This window comes from Manis javanica, chromosome 14 (assembly GCF_040802235.1).
Source record: "Manis javanica isolate MJ-LG chromosome 14, MJ_LKY, whole genome shotgun sequence".
Lineage (NCBI taxonomy): Eukaryota > Metazoa > Chordata > Mammalia > Pholidota > Manidae > Manis > Manis javanica.
Genome location: NC_133169.1, coordinates 47,060,550 through 47,071,996, shown reverse-complemented (window position 1 = coordinate 47,071,996; position 11,447 = coordinate 47,060,550). Strand labels below are relative to the sequence as shown.

At 41.0% G+C, this 11,447-nt stretch overlaps 1 pseudogene; it reads left to right on the top strand.

Annotated features, from left to right (window-relative positions):
- LOC108395311 (olfactory receptor 2T27-like) lies at window positions 1-950 on the top strand (annotated as a pseudogene).
- The last annotated feature ends 10,497 nt before the right edge of the window (window positions 951-11,447 follow it).

Here is an 11,447-nt window from a genome sequence, read left to right as displayed (position 1 = left end):
ATGACTTTGTCCTCCTGGGACGGCCGCTTTCCCTGGCTCCTTTTTGTCCTCATCCTCCTGGGCTTTGCCATTTCCATAGCCAGCAGCACCGCCATGATCACCGTCATCCCCGGGACCGCCCCCCCCGACACCCCCATGTGTTTCCTGCTCCGCCAGCTCACGCTCCTGGACCTCCTGTACATCTCCACCATTGAGCCTGAGGTGCTGGTGGACTGGATGGTGGACCAGCGGGCCAGCTCCTGCACAGCCTGCACTGCCCAGCACTTCCTCTACTTGACCAAGCAGGTGCCGAGTGCTTCCTGCTGGGCCTCATGGCCTATGACCGCTACGTGGCCCACTGCCACCCCCTCCGCTGTCCTGCCCTCATGAGCTGCAATGTCTGCTTACTCATTGTGCTGGCAGCCTGGCTGGGAGGGTCTGTAGACGGCTTCTTGCTCACACCAGTCGCCATGCAGTTCCCTTTCCGTGCCTCTCGGGAAATCAACCACCTCTTCTGTGAGGTCCCCGCCCTCCTGAAACTCTCCTGCACGGTCACCTCGGATTATGAGGCGGCCATGTGTGACTGCTGCATCACCATGCTCATCCCTTTCTCCATCATCTCAGCCTCTTACACAAGGATTCTCATCACGGTCCACAGGATGAGTGAGGCAGACGGAGGGGAAAGGCAGTGGCCACTTGCTCCTCACACATGGTAGCTGGCAGCCTGTTCTACGGAGCCGCCATGTACACCCACGTGCTGCCTCACTCTTACCACAACCCCCGAACAGGACAAGGCTGTGTCTGCCTTCTACACTACCCTCAGTGCCCTTCTCAGCCCACTAATCTACGGCTTCAGGAACAAGGATGTCACAGGGGCCCTACAGAAGGCGCTGAGGAGGTGCTTGCCCTCAGGAAGGAACCAGTTTCTAAAAAAAACTGCATTTGCTGCTAAGTTTGAAGAGTGGATGTAAGACTTTATCATAACATGTGGATTTAAATATTCTTCACCTAAGAACTTAACAAATCACCCACATGCCAGCAACTATTGGGATTTAGAGAGTTGACTATAGAATTTCGAGGATATGGCCATTTTTGAAAGGTGTGAGAGCCAGATCCGGGAGGATTTGGGATGGAGTAGGAGTCAGGCTGGAGCCTCAGCAGGCACCCATCTGCTCTCCACAAAGCGTGCATCCCCTGGAAATCACGCAGTTCCGTTTCCTGCTGTGGTCTGTCAGGGCAGAGGAAATGCTCATCTCAGCTACTTCTCCAGCTGCTCACCAATGTTTGTCTTTAGACACTTTACACATTTACCACTTCAAAGATATTAACTTACTAAATGTTGTTTTGATTGTATCTCAAATGTATTTCAATGTCTCATGAATTTTCCTACAAATGATGCTTCTGGTCGCCTACATTTAATTCAGTCAAGCCAGTATCGGTATCATCTTTTGTTGGAAAAAAAATTGGTTTGACTCTGTGTAACTAATCTTCTCAGCTGAATTCCATCCACATGAGTTGTGGACATAATAGCGCACATAAAATTTTGGAGAAGACCAGCCACTTAATTTTTGCCCCATAAAATTTTGCAAGATATTATCTAGAACAACGGGTTGTTCAACTTTTTAATGTAGTTTTGATAAAGATAAATGAGTCCTACCTGCTCGATCCTTCATTGTTCCAGCTTCTGAATGATATCGTTTAATAGAAACAAACAGGGCAATTTGAAATCACGTTTTTCACTGTACTTAAATTGTCTGGTGGCCTAGTTTATTTTTCATTTTATAAAATTTTCATGTAAAAGGAATGTGATTCTTTTGAGGGTTAAAGGGTTTTTTTCTTTTTGAGAAAATTAATATACATTACTAATTTTTTCTGTTTTATATCTTCATTTAGCTTAATTTATTTAATCTTTTTTATAATTGTTTATTAGCCAGTACTCTTCCGAAGTAGAGAAAGTTGCTTTTATCTCTGCTCTTTCCCATGCTTTTCCCCACTTGACTAAACTCTAATTTTAAATCCTCAGTCTTTGCATCTTCTTACTCTCCTATTGCGGAGTTTACTTACCACACATTTCATTACCTAAAAAAGGGATATTGTGCCTTACAAAGAACAATATTTAATTTTGTAAAAGTTTGGTTTTAAAATTTATAAGTATGGGGTGATTTAAATGTTTACAAACAAGTCAGCTGGGAGTTCATATGTGTTTCAGAAAATCTAATGCTTCTACACCCTGGAAAACAAAGGGAGAAACCTTTATTGTGGAGCTTTCAAAGGCACCTTATTTTTCTGTCTTGCTTTTCCAAAGAAGACAGATGGGTGAAAGATAGCATTTTTTCTTATTCCGAAATATAAGCTCATTGTCTTCCCTCATTTACACCCATTAGACCCAAAAATTGGAGTCAACTTTTAGACTCCACCACTGTGTCCTGATCTCCGAGGATTCCTCAGCCCAACCCTTCACTTTCTTAAACTTTATTTTCTAACACCTGTGTCATGGAGAAAATGACCTAGCCTAGGGCTAGAAGTTGGTCATTTTCTGATTTAGGAATAGTGAATATGCCTTATAAGTGATGCTGGATAGGCAAAGAAGAGTGAGATTAGAAAACTTAAATCTTCATTGCAGAGACACTTTGCCATTATAACCCTTGTTAAGATCTAACTATAGTTAAATTTTCTATGTCATTTGGAATAAATTAATTTCTTGAACTCCTGTTTCTCAGTATATTAAAATAGGATATTCTAACCTACTTTTTATCTCAGAGGGATACTTTTAAGAGAAGATGAGATTCCTAGTGCAAAGCAACTTCAGCTCTGGAAGGTACTACATGCCATGATGTATTACTATAAGTGACCCGTCACCACAGAGAAGGTGCCTGGAAACTGGCCTCCCGCACCCACTTCTGCTCCAGGAGTGATCTCATTGCCCAACACTGCACTTCAGCCAGATTTAATTCTTGCAGAGAGGAGGTTACAGAGGCGCTCAGGGCCTTCGAACTCTAACATAAGGCCATTAATAGAACATACAGACATGTTTCAAGGACTGCTTTTAGTCTGACTAATGTCACACACCCTTGTGATAAAAAAGAGTCATTGGCTTCTAGGGTATCATCAGTGGCTGTTTGCCATAAAGTCACTTCATACAGATTTCCATCTATCTTCAGATACTAAAAAAAAAAAAAAAGAAAAAAAAAGGTAAAACACCCTAACATAAAGGAAACTACCCAGCCAGCTTTGGGAGGCTTGCCTCCCTCCTGTCCTGATCCAGTGAATGAAAGGGGGCCACATGCTTCCAGGCATATTTCCCATGCATTTCTCTCCAGCTTAGTTTGAACATATAGTTGGCAGTAAAATTATAGAAATTGTTTCACTAAAATAAATATCACACATTCTTTAACACAGTTCTTTTCAGCATTACCCCATTCTCTCCCCACCAGCCACGTGCTAGGAAGTCTATAGTATGTTTGCCGTTAGTGGGGTCTGCCTTTCCCCCAGCTTACGCCTTTCTCCCCTCCTGCTTCTCCTGCCCCTCCTCCTTCTAATCTGCATCCCTCCCTCTGCTGTTTCTAACGACCCCTGCCTCCTGACCCCTTTTCTCTTTTCTCCATCTCCCTCTTGCTCTTGCACTGTTCCCATTCCCACGTGTCCTGGTATTTCAACTGGGCTCCAGCACCTGCTGCCATCTCCAAGGATACCGCTCCCAGTGGTGCTGGGGTTTTAATTAGTCTAGGTTAGCAGAGCATCCAGGGATGGGCTTCCAAAGTGCATCTGCAATGACCTGAGGAAAGCAGATGTGGCGGGTGTGGAGAGACTTGTAATGGAAACTTATGTGACACATGTGTTTGTCTTGGTCACACAGGTATAGTCAGAAAAAAGTTTGCATGATGAAAACATGAGGTGAATTTCTATCTGGTTCCATTATAGTGTGCTCACTAGGACTCTTTGGTTCTGATGTAAATAATTTTAGTGTAATCTAGATGGAATTCTCCCAATATTGAGCATCTACTCTTCCATAATGAGCCAGATAAGTATATAAAATTTTATCCCCTAATTCTCAACCTGTGTTTGTGCTTTCTCCGCCTTAGATGCCTGATTCTTCACGTGTGCTCTGGTTAGGTTCTGCCATCTGCTTTACAAGCTCCTTTGATGTTTGCATCAACACCTTTGCCTTTAAAGCTCGACTTCTAGGGATTCCAGTCTTTGTTTAGAAATATCCTAGAGCACTTTCAATAATCTCAAGAGAAATGCTCCAAACATGATTTTCTTCCTTTAGTTATTTCATAACAAATAGACAGATACTAAGCCCACGTGGTAATAGTGATAAAATTGCTTTCGATGAAGCAACCTAATAAAGCACTAAGGGTTAAAATGGAAAATAAGAAAAGACCATCTAAATTCTGCAACACAGAACATTAAAGCTCAAAGTAATCTCAGGGATAATCGAGCCAAACCTTTTTATTTAACAAATGGAAAACCAGCACTGAGACTGGAATTCTCTGCCCAAGGACACACGGAAAGGGGCACAGCTGCACCTGTTGCCCAGTTATCCTTATTCCAGGTTCAAGGATCTTTAGTATTTCCTCTGAGCCTTTTAATTTAATCATTCCTCAAAGGATATGGTTGAATTATATGATTTCCAAGTCACTGTTTAGATCCAATATTCTACCTGCTGTGAAATGTTCCTTCCCCCGGGTCTCAAAGTGTCTTCATGATTTATTCTTCCATATTTGAGTCTCCAGTTATGGAACTATTGATATGTGTCTCTGTCTTTAAGGGACATACACAGAGAGCTAAAATCTTTAGAAATCTAGAAAGAATGTTCTAAAAATACATATTAACTTATGCCTTCTCATGGTACAAAGTGTTAGCAATCTGGAAGGCTGTGAGTGGGCAGAATTATTTGAAATCAAACCAGGGCCTGGGAATGCAAACATCCAGCCTTAGAGCTGCTCTTTCGGAATATAGGTGCCATGTCCGTTTCTATCTTGGTCTGATGAATATTACTGGGAAGGCTGGAGGAGCTGAAGGAGAGTTAAAAGAGAAAGATGAGCAGGAGACATGAAGAAAGGAAGTTTGCAGTCACAACATATCTATCGTACATAAATAGTTTGGACTCTGTGGTATTTTTACAAGATAACTAAATTCAATACTAGATGAAAAATTATGATATTCCATAAGTTGTGCTATTTTCTTTAGCAAACTTGACAATGAGTTGTTATACCAGCACTGTTCAACCATTTTCCCAGCACAGATGCCAAAATAAATGGAAGCATTGTGGAATACAGTAAACCAAGGTGGCTCCTGACAGCCTCATCAACTCCCTGCTGGCTGTGGTTGGCCCAGAGGCTACAGATCCATCAAGGGCTGCGAGAGTCAGCATCTGTCTGGGACCCATTGGCAGATGTGCAGTGAGTGAACCACATTGCCCTGGACAGAAGATTCTGGGCAAATCAATGATATGCCTAATTGAAGAACTTTTATATTTATTTAAGATTCATATAAGGTATTCCTCAAGAAGAATTGGTCACTGAATAGCATTCTAAATGGCTGGAAATGCATATTATTTTATGTGCTGGATAGAGGATTCTGTGTCTAGTGAAACTGTGGTAGCAATCATGTAAGCAATGTGCCTATCACCAGATGCAGTGCATGAGAAGTAGCCTGTCATGGTATTTATTATTGTTATCATCATTGTCATTATCATTACCTAGGTTGTTCACCTTCCCCAACAAGACCACCTCCGTTTTTATTTATAAAATGAGTATAGAGATATAGAATGAATTTAATTTTTATAAAGTTTGGTTTACCTCACGTTTATACCTCTTAATATACTTAAGTTGAATAACTTTGAGAAAATGTAGGGCTTCCTTGTTACTTCATCTGTTTCTTTCTCCTTCCTCTCCCCTCCCCCACCTGCTTCCTTCCCCCTTTCTCATCTCTTCTTGTCATGTCCCCTGTATTTCATACTGAATTTTGAATTCCTTCTCCACAACTCACTAGATGAATAATTATGAAAAGCAGGTAAAATATGCCAAATGCATATTTTAATGTAATTTTCTCCAAGCAAAATAGGCCAAAGGCATGGAAGAGGTGGATTTTTAGTTTGGCATAGCTCCATATAGAAACTTTAAGTTTTGTTTTAAATTTAGGGTGAATCTTGGGGAAGAAATTGCAGCATAAAGAATACAGTCAGTAGTTTTGTAATATCTTTCTATGTTGACAGATAGTAACTACACGAGTTGGGGTGAGCATTTAATAATACATATAACTGTGGACTCATTGTATTGTATGCTTAAAACCAGCTTAAGATTGTATATTAGCTATACTCTAAAAATTTTATTTAAAAATCCTAGGGTGAGTCAATCCTGGAGAGATACCAGGATTAGATAAGTAGATCTATGATGAAATATCAAGAAGTGATTACAGCCTTTCACTTGGGAAAAGAATGCACCCCCTGGTAAGAGGGATGGACTCTGGCTGACCAGCCTCCCATGCACAAGGCAGACCCAGTAAACTCAGGTTAATGACTAACCTGGGGATTCCTCCTGTGGGATGCTGAGACCCATTGTTAATGAAAAGTTTTCTTTTGGCCTAGTCCCACTTCCATATCCAAGTATTTAAGAAGTTGTTTTATGAGGGCTTGAACTCAGCTGCTCTGAGGTAGGATCTTAGATGTTCATGGAAATCAGATAAAATATCCCCAAACACTTGGATGTTTTCTTTAGGCATCACTCTGTGACCATTAGAAAGTCTATTCAAGATCGAGAAGGATAAATGTGTGCATTCACTCTTTATAGCAGCCACATTATTGAAAAGGGGGTAGTTTAACTTATAATATGAGACACTAATGGAGTCTAGTAACAGTTTGGAAAAGCATGACTTAATTTACTAAAGAAGAAAATGTTTTGTAAGAGCTGATTGGTTGGAAAAGACTGCTTAGTATTATGAGGAGTGTTCAGACAAAAATGGGTAAATGACAAGGTGTATATTACTAAAGGAAACCACGGGTTTCCCTCTGAATATTTTTAAGAAAAGGTTTTCCCTCCTGGTGTGCAGTTAGGTGTGGTTGAAGGTTGTTTTGCATGTTGGAGAGATGAAGATAAGCTGAGAGTCAGTCAGGAGCAGCTCTAAGAGGACACAGAGGAGAGGCTCAGGAAAACATTCATCACACTCCCAGGTCCTAGAGACCAGGTACAACACAGATGGCAGGGCCGAGGGGGAGAATCACTGGGTGGTCAGAGGCAGAGTGCAGGGAAAGCAGGAGCCCACAGCCTTCACTGGAGTTTCCTCTGGGAAAAGAAGTCAGGACACGGGGAACAGGTTGACGCTGACTAGGCTTAAACAATTTTGTTGGGCTTCAGTGTGACATCTGTTGCCTGGTACCAAGTTTTGGGATGACGAAGGCAGATGATTAATTAATCATTAATCTTGGATGATGAATCGTGTCTCCAGCGTTGCTCACGAGGCAGAGGAGGCCTGGCTCTGGCCTGGTCAGTCTGCTTATCACAGACATGCATCCTCTGCTGCCCCAGGGGCCTGGCCAGCCCTGGGAGGAGCAGCCTCTCTAAAGTTAGCAAGGCCTTGAAAGATGTCAGAGTACCATAAAGTTCAGAAAATGTGAAATTCATACATACAGGGTTCCAGAAGGGGCGTTTCAGGAGCTCTCCTCCTTGGAAAACCTTCTTCCTGGTAAAATATTGCCTCATCTCCTTCGGTGTTCTCCTCTTAAAAGATGTCGTGAGGGTCACAAACTGCATGACTTTCATGAATTCTCCCAGGGCAACAGAAGGCATGCTGCCCTGAAGAGCACAGCTGGCACCCCGTACAGTGCCTGTCGACGCTCCCCTTGTATCTTCTTACTCTCCACGTGGCAGAGCACAGGCAGCGCCAACACCTTTATGAATCTCACCCACACCTTCCCAGGGCAGAGCCCCAGAGCCTGCTCACGGTGCCCCCCACCTGCTGCACCTTCCCCCACACCCGTGTCCCCCTGCCGGGGGATGGGTTTCCAGCCTGCCTGGGAGCAGGATACACTCTGCCTTAAACAGCAGAAAGAACGTCGTCTCAAGTCATGCAGACAAAATGCTCTTCTGTTTTTCTTTAAAAAAAAAAAAAAACTCTAGTTGGGAAGGAAATGGCAGAAAACCTGAGAGCCTTGAACCGCGGGGGTGACAGTGATGGGGGAGGGGGGAACCTGACAGGGATGGAGGCTGAGATCTCATAGCGTAAGACAAATCCCAATTTACTTCCAGTGTTAAAATTAGAGACTGGGGACTGATGTAAACAGAAGCAAATCGTAAAATATCATTGTGTTCCTAATGTAGTAGATACTGATTGTCCTTGCTTGCCTATTCTGTCCATTATCTCACAGTACAATAGCAGTTGTGCACTTTGGCCATGAGTCACATAGTTTTATATATTTGATTCATTGACAAAAGTAAAATATGCTCCTTGGTGCTGACGCCCTTAGTGTGCTACTCCTTCAGCAGGGTCTGTTCTCTATGCTCTCATATCCTATCCTACACACAAACCAGGGTCCAATTCATTTTTTGTTTTGCTTTATTTTTAATGCACCAAGTATATCATTGCTGTAAAAATAAGGAAGCTCATTTAAATCAAATCTTTCCTCTTTCCTTCAGCTTTTGTATTCTATTGTGCCAGGATCTACTCTAAGATGGGACCCAGGAGTTAGAAATGAGAGTGATTTGCTCTTTTGAATGTCTTGTAGGGTCCAGTCTGAGTGCTTATATGCAGTGAAATTCGCTGGACTATATTTTGATTCAAAAGCAACTTGTTATTTTCTTAATTCAGTGTTCAGGTTGTTTGGTCATGTTTTTTGCTATTTCAGTTCCTCTCTGTATTTTTTTTTTTTTGAGAGGGCATCTCTCATATTTATTGATCAAATGGTTGTTAACAACAATAAAATTCTGTATAGGGGGGTCAATGCTCAATGTACAATCATTAATCCATCTCAAGCCTAATTCTCATCAGTCTCCAATCTTCTGAAGCATAACGAGCAAGTTCTTACATGGTGAACAAATTCTTACATAGTGAATAAGTTCTTATATGGTGAACAGTACAAGGGCATTCATCACAGAAACTTTCGGTTTTGATCACACATTATGAACTATAAACAATCAGGTCAAATATGAATATTCATTTGATTTTTATACTTGATATATATGTGGATCTCACATTTCTCCCTTTATTATTATTATTATTTTTATTTTTAATAAAATGCTGAAGTGGTAGGTAGATGCAAGATAAAGGTAGAAAACATAGTTTAGTGCTGTAAGAGGGCAAATATAGATGATAATGTGTGTGCCTATGGACTAAGTATTAATCCAAGCTAGACAAGGGCAGCAAAACATCCGCAGATGCAGAAGATTTCTCTCAAAACAGGGGGGTTGAGGTTCTGAGCCTCACCTCTGTTGATCCCCAATTTCTCACCTGATGGCCCCCCTGCGACTGTGCCTGTCTTAGGTTGTTCCTCCCTTGAGGAATCTTACCCATCTCTGGCTAACCAGTCATCTTCCAGAGCCATACTTCTCTCTGTATTTTTAAAGGGTTGATTAGAAACTGATTCAACACTATCCTAAAATGATGTATAAGATTCACCGTGTGTGTAGGTAACAAAGAAAAAGACTGTCAGTCAAGATAAAATTAATGCTGACCTACATGGGTATTTGAATATACAGATAGTTATTGCAGAGACCTGTATACATAATTTTAACTGTAATATCTTATATTTAGCATCTGTATATGAATCAGAGCTGTGACTGTCACAAGAAAATTTAACACACTAAAGCAGGTAGAAGTAGCTGACCTTCACCAGATTTGTTGAGAATTGATATTTGATATCCAGGTAGGGTTTATTAGGTAGCCAGGCCTTTGCTTTTCTCCTCTCCAAGTGATAAGGTGTGATAAATTTCAGTTAATACAAAATTTCATTTTATTTTTCACCTCTGCAATTTTACTTATTTATCTTGAGTATTACTCTTAATCCATTTTTGATGAACACTCAAAAAACAAAAAGGCTCTCTACTGCTCTAATGATTTTTGCTACTCAATAAAGGGTGCTTTTTTTCCTGCTTGATGCTTTGGAGACTATATATTTGACTTCACAGAAGCAAAACATCCAGGTGTATTGACAGTATTGGTGGCTGATAAATTTTATAGAAATATTTCTTCGGTAATTCTGTCTCTTAAATGGGAAGAGGTACACATTACAGTATAATTAATAATACTAACAGTAATAATAAATAGGCAACTCACCCCTCAACATCCCTGAACATATCCAAAAACTGCATGCTTATATGCCACAAGAATGAAAACTGGAAACTTTGAGAAGTGATCCCATTTAGTTCAAGGGGGTTTTAGTACTATTATATCTTTTCCCCTAAACATTCAGGAATTTCTTTCTCATCTGGGGTTATCTTTACTTATAAATATGAGGAGTAAGGTAATAGGAGAAAAATAAATGGTAAGGAATGGGAAAAGAAACCAACTAGCAATAGATCCTAGGATACAATAATATTTTTATAAGATCAGAATGCCACTCTGGGAAACAGTTTAGGAAACTGTTAACATTTTGGTTGAACAATAATTTAAGAGAAGCCTGGGTTACTACATAATAATAGAAGCCAGTATTAAGTCATAAAATTTCAGCCCTCTCCGTGATGTCGACCAGAAGGACCATCACAGTAATGAACCCAAAGCCCTGCTCAGGAGTAAGTCTGTCTGTGGAAATCTGCATTAGAGATCTATCACCCCAACTCATCCTTGAGGTGACCTTTAGCTGAAACCACAGCTTTGGCAGCACCTCTGGTCCCCAGCCCACTGCACCCTGACCCTCAATTTGAATTAACATAGCTTTGTTGATCCTTGATATTCTCACTATGCACAAAGCTGTTTAACAACTGAAGCCATTTACCTGGATTTATTGGTGCTGTGCTTATTTTCTATCAGTTTATGAGATTGCAAATGTGTGTTTCTATGTGTGATCTTAACAATGCCATCATCTTAATGGCAGAGAGCCAATTTAAATATAAGCAGCCCAGGAACAGTGACTTGGGGGCAATATGGAGAGGAAGGTGCCGCTATTAACCTCAGAACTATTCAGTCTAAATTGATAGGATCATGAAAAGGTATAGAAGGTGGTTAAGCATAAAAATAAACTCTGAAAGTCGTGCTGAATGAGCAGCATTTATGTTTCTCATGCAGCCTACAGAGCTATAGACCCATAAATAGCCTTTCATAGGTAACGAAACTGAATTAGTTTACACATTAATTTATCTGTCCAAAGTCACAGAGACCATTAATATTAAAACCAGGATTTAAAATGATTCTTTCTTTCTCCCTCACTGCTTCTGACATGCCATTTTGGGTGGGTCCTGCTGAAATATTGGATTATGAATTAACCCCCAAACATTTTGCCTGTGGAGCCCTAGGAGCGACCAGGTGAGGCGGGC